The sequence below is a fragment of the Lissotriton vulgaris genome, chromosome 7, assembly GCF_964263255.1.
Source record: "Lissotriton vulgaris chromosome 7, aLisVul1.2, whole genome shotgun sequence".
Lineage (NCBI taxonomy): Eukaryota > Metazoa > Chordata > Amphibia > Caudata > Salamandridae > Lissotriton > Lissotriton vulgaris.
Window position 1 is genome coordinate 136813032 of NC_141695.1, and position 6162 is coordinate 136819193.

A 6162-nucleotide genomic window follows, 5' to 3' on the forward strand; every position below is an offset into this window, starting at 1 on the left:
TATCTTGTACTGTGGTACACGTGGCAAAGAAACTCCCTCCTTAACGGTAATTCGAATAGGCGGGATGAGCATCTGTCCCACATCCGTATCTGACGTCGCCCATAACGTGTGTGGGAGAGAGGCTAATGCTTCAATTTCCTGCATGGTACAGAGTCTACCTGAATCTGGGTAATTGTCATTCAAAATAACCCGCACTCCTTCGGGAGCGCAGCGTATTGTTGCTCGAAAGTATTGGAGCAAATCAATGCCCATAATGTTGTCATGAGTATGGGGTGACAACAAAAATGGACAAAAACCAAAAAATGTATCAATACAAAATGCAAGAGGTCGAGATAATGCCCCGGTTACTTACCGGTAATCTTCATTACTCCGAGTATAGTCTTCCTCGCCACATGATTTACATAGTGAGCATAAGCTCCACGACAGAACCCTCCAAAGCAAAAAAAGCCTCCCACCCCCTCCCAACATGGCCGACCAGTCCCACCTGACCTCTATAAGAGGCGGACCGGCCCAACCAACAGCCTGATCTACCAAGCAAACAATGAAGCCGATAGCCAGACAGGGAGGGGGGGAGGGAACTCATGTGGCGAGGAAGACTATACTCAGAGTAATGAAGATTACCGGTAAGTAACCGGGGCATTACCTCCTCGTTAGTCTTCCTCGCCACATGATTTGCATAGTGAGCAAATACCCAAGCCAACAAGGCTTCATTGACCACCATAAGAACAACACCACACGGTGATGCAGAGAAACCAACACAAGGTTGAAGTAGAATAAATGAAAAGAAAACAGGGATCACAGGAAACCTGAAATCAAGACATAAAGGAAAAGTAGGCCAACCAGGAGTCGCAGCTCCCGCACTCAGAACGGCCCCAGCGAAGTCCCCCCGGGACTGATAGTGTCCCACGAACAAGGTGGGGGACGACCACGTCGACGCCTGACACATCTCCACAGAGGAGACACCCATGAATGGGGCCCAGGACACAGAGCCACACCCCGTGGACCGACCCTGGACCCCCGCCGGATCCACCGAACCCAGCGAAGCGTAGGGAAGGATGATAGCCTGTGTAAGCCAGCGAACCAAGGCGGAAAGAGAGGGCTAGTGGCCCGAATGAACCGGACCCAAAAGACACAAACAGGCCATCCCACCGGGAAAGGGAAGACGAGCGGTCAAGAGAAACCAAAACCGCACACCAGACAACCAGCACGGACAAGAGAGGAACCTTGTCGGCAGGGAAAGGCGGTAAAGACACCACCCGAGCCCGGGACACCAGGGAAGGAACCCCGGGAAGGAAACGGGGGACATGCCGGAGGGACAACCTGTCCGGCAAAACCCGCAAGAAGGGAGGGGAGCGGAGGCACTACCCCCGCACGCCCCTCCGCCCAGCAGACACCACTGCCACCAGGAATAAAACCACCTAAAAGGTGAGGAACCGCAAAGCCACCGAGGCCAGGGGCACCAAGGGCGGACCCTGAAGAGCTCGTAGAACGAGAGAGAGAACCCAAGGGGGAGACAGGTAGAGCGTCCGAGGGCGACGGAGAAACAAACTCCGGAGCCAAGCGAGCCACCAGGGAAACCAGCCCGTCGAACACCGGACTGCGGAAGGCCCGCAAGGCAGCCCATCGGGCCCCCCGGTAAGAAGGAGCCACGCCCAAGGAAAACCCCTCAGCCAGGAAATCCAAGACCCGCAAGGGGTCCACGGAGGCGCGGGCATCACAAAACCACAACCCCAGAAGAACCACCCTGAGCAAGCAGCGACATCCGCGCCAGAATCAGGCCTGCAGACGGAGTCAGGCCAGCCGAAAGAGCTGGCCAACACCGACACCGGACCAACCCCGGAACGGGAAGAACCGGGATCCGCCCGTAGGCCCGAACCGCCAGCTCGCAAACGGAGAGGGTACCAGGGGCGGCGGACCCCGCCGGGAACCCAAACAGGAACGCTACACGAATGTGCGTGTCAACCATGCGCCGGGGCCATGCCAAACTGCACCGTAACGGTCCAACAGCAGTCCACGCGCAGCCGAAGCGAGCACCCAGGAGCACCCCGGCCCGGCTATTATGGAACGCTGTACGAATGTGCGCGTCATCCTTGCGCAGGGGCCATGCTAATCTTCTCTGTATCGTTCCAATTTTAGTATATGTGCTGCCGAAGCGAGCACCCAAGCGAATCCAGCAGAGGACCCGCGATAACAGAGGGCACGGGGGAAACGCGTACAGTAGACCGAAAAGGTCAAGCGAAAGACAGGGCAACCACAAGGACCCGGGCGGAGAGACCAGAACCTGGGCAGGAGGGCCGAGACCCCGTCCGTGAACAGAGCCACCGGCGGCAGACCGAGTCGATGCCCCAGGCGCCGAAACACCACCGGGGTCAGGGCGAGACCAGGCAACGAAGGCCAGATCCGACACAGTCGAACCGCCTCCACCAAGTCGGACCCCGGGGGAAAGACAGCCCAAAGGGACAGGACAGGCGACACCCACACCACCAGGTCGACCGACCCCCGATGCACTGGTACAAAAGACGGCAGGCCAGGAGGACTGCCAGCAACCCCCGAAGCACGAGGAGCTGCGAGACCGCAGGAGATCCCAACGACCCCCGAACGCCCCGGCCAAAGGACGCCCCCCCCCCCTGAAAGAACCAGAGGGAAGAACCGGGACCAGGCACACGACCCCCGAAGGAGGACAAGCCCGAGACGGGGCCCGAAGGGACCACCGCACATAGTGCAGGGAGCCGACGGAGGAGAGACACCGCCTGACGAGACGCCTCACCCACGAAAACAACGAGGCCGAGAAGAACCACACGTCCAGACAGGGAACACCCAGACCCCCACCCGGCGAAGAAGCTCCACCAGGCGGGCCAGGAGCACAGTCCCCACCCACGGGCCCAGAAAAAATCCACAGGCGAGACAAGGGAAGGAGAAGGTACCCTTCCGAGAAGGTGGATCCCGCGGAAAACCGCAAGACTGGACACCGGCCAGCAAGCCCAAAGAGCCCAAGAACCCTGACAGCAACGTCCCAAGAAGGGACGCAACGGAGGCGACAGCCCCCCCCCAGGGAATCCCAGGGAGGGAGATGGCCGAAAGCCAGGATCAAGGGGCGAAAAAAAGGGAGCGGCCGCACCAGCACGAGACCGGGAAAAGCCAATTTTAGTAAATGTGCTGCCGAAGCGAGCACCCGAAAACCCGGGCCCGGAAGCCCAGGACGCCCCACGTGAAGGCTGACACCCCGAAATCCGGGGGGAATGTCGAAGGGCCCCACCCAAGAGAAGGCGAGACGCCCTCACCCATAGGCGGACGAGGAGACCGAAGGACGGCCGCGCCCAGGGGAGCGGGCCCCAGACGAACGGACAGGCGCCCGAACAGGCCCGTCGCAGAAAAACACTGACCCCGCCGATCCGGATGTAGCCAGGCCAGACGGCCGAGCCAGCCCCTCGGCCACATCGCCCAACGGACGCAGGCCGAGGAAGGGAGACCGGAGACAAGCGTAGATAACGCACCCAGAGAAACCCCGGGGATAATGCCACAACCTGACGCGTGACCACCCAGCACAGGGGCCACGCTAAAACTTCCGTCGCGTAAGCGACCCAAGAAAAGCGCACAACACCCCCTAAGGGTCTCAAGGCGCCGGTATGAATGCTTAAAGCCTACAGCACCCGGTATTCCCAGGCCGACTCCCATCCAGGGATCAACCAGGCCCGACCCTGCTCATTTACTGAGAGCGTACGAGACCAGGTGCCTACAGGGCGGAATGGCCCAATGCCGCCGTGGTACCCCCTCTGGCACACCCAGTGAGACGACCCCCCCGGACACCCCTAAGGTGGAGGCAAGGCAACCTAAGCCTCGTGGGGGCCGTGCATGTGACAAAACACGCCATTGCCCAGAGAAGCAGAATGGGAGGCCACGAGTGGAAAAGGCACCGAGGCGAGGAAAAAACCGGGCCATGGCACCCCATGAACTGAAGACCCGCCGCGGCAGGGGACCGACCCCGGCACCCGGGCCAAACCAAAACCACCATGGGATAGCTCTACAGCAATGGCAGGATTCGAACCCTGGCCTGTGAGGGCTGTCCGCACCAAAGGTACAAGACCTACCTTTGAGCTATAGCACCTCAGTACACTATCCCATGGAAAAAAATGCAGCCGAAGCGAGCACATCAGGAAAGGGAAGGCTCCGCCGATGGTGACGGAAGAGGGGCCAGGACATTATGAGGTCGAATATGGCACCCAGTAGTGGACGCATCCGTCCACTGAGCCATCAATCTGGCTCCACGCTCCAGACCCCACAGTCCTCGGGGGAAACACGGGCCCCCAGGACGACAAACGGAACAGCTGTGTCCTCCTGAACGCGCCCCAGGCGCCGGGGACAAATCCGTGCATCAGCAGAGCCGCCTGAGGACGGCAGACACTAGCGGAGGGGGCCGGTGGAACATCAACAAAACAAACATCACTGCACATGCAGGAACGGACCCTTCGTGCGGACAGACCCCACCAACGGCATAAGCCTTACCTGTGAGCCCCAGCGCCTCGGACCCTGGACCCTAAGGGCGTCTGCAGCGCTCCGCGAGCCGCCGCGCCTGCCGCCTGTAAGAGTACCCCACAGCCCCGGCCGCTACACCGGCTGCCTCAGGCAGAGCGAAGCCCCGCCCCCAAGAGGCGGGAATCACCCGTAGCCAACCCCAGCGCAGCAAACAGCCGCGGGACCTAGGGAATCATGAAATTCCCGTCCGGAGGCGGAAGCGACCAGCGCCGAGACCCGAGGCCGCAGAACCCACACACCCGGACCCGGCCCTCAGGGCCCCCGAGGGCCCGCCGAAGAGGTAGGATCAAGCCCGCAATTGTATCCCTCGGTATAATAATGCCACAACCTGGACAAGCGTCGAAGCGTATCTGACCAGGTTTTCGTCAGGCGAGGCCGATACACGCAGGCTGGCCGGGAAGCGGGAAAGACTCCGGGGCCACCCACGGTGATGCGTGAATGGCAAAAGTCTGGAGATGCCGGGGATAGAACCCGGCGCCTCCCCCATGGAAAGTATGCGCACTACCACCGAGCAATCTTCAGTAGACAGGAGTACCAGGGAAACGCGCCGCATGCAGGGAGAAAGTGGAGCCAATGCGATGAGGAGCCCTAAAGAGCGACACCATCATCGGAATTGGCATCGGGACAAGAAATATCAGGTCCGTAGCAATAGTCCACTGCTAGAACAGCGTGAGCCCCAAGGACCCACGCCAGGCGTTTCAAAGGTAACCGGGGCCCCAGCATACACACAGGATAACGCCCAGCGCCGGACCCAACGCCCATACAGTGGCCCGGGCCCATTAGTAACGACCTGGGGATACAAGGGAATGTACCAACACCCCACATCCCCGGCCGCCCCCCCCCCCCTGTAAACCCCTGGCACGCTAGAGCAGCACCTAACCGGCCCCATAGGACCGGGGGAAGGAAGAGGGGGGGGGGATTTTTAGGCATAAGGCACCCGGGACCGCTAGAGCAGGTCCTCAACCCTACAACCCAAGGGCCAGCTCACGCCGGCCCATCTTACCTGAACAGCGCCTCTGGAGAGAATCGCGCAGAACAAAAAAAACAGGCTGTTGGTTGGGCCGGTCCGCCTCTTATAGAGGTCAGGTGGGACTGGTCGGCCATGTTGGGAGGGGGTGGGAGGCTTTTTTTGCTTTGGAGGGTTCTGTCGTTGAGCTTATGCTCACTATGTAAATCATGTGGCGAGGAAGACTAACGAGGAGGTAATGGGCTTGGAGAGGGTGTGCCATCGAACCCTATACATGTAATCGTTTCGCCAGATAGGGGAGCCCTTGGAACCATGTTTTTAGACAAAGCACTACGAGTAGCTCCTGTGTCAACTAAAAACTGATCAGTAGAACCCAAAATGCCCGCTGATACATATGGACCTCTTTGATCTACTGGCACTTCAACCGATTCCACACCCCATCCTACGCAATCCTGTGCATGCATTTAATCCTGACTCTCCACATTCTCACCCTCCGATATCTGATACTGATTTCGCCGATCGAAGGTGTTCCGTTCGAACTGACCACGACCCCTCGCTTCAAACCTACCACGATTACCTCCGCCACCTCTCGCTCCCGAATAACTATTCCGTGACCTTCCACCTCCTCGACCACGCTGACTACGTTGCTCCCGAAGCACCGG

General features: G+C 59.6%; 1 non-coding gene across 1 annotated transcript; it reads right to left on the reverse strand.

Moving 5' to 3' along the window:
- Nucleotides 1-2053: 2053 nt before the first annotated feature.
- Nucleotides 2054-2160, reverse strand: LOC147701012 (U6 spliceosomal RNA). The gene has a single exon (XR_015298471.1). It is a non-coding gene; the product is annotated as a U6 spliceosomal RNA (small nuclear RNA).
- Between the last annotated feature and the right edge of the window lie 4002 nt (nucleotides 2161-6162).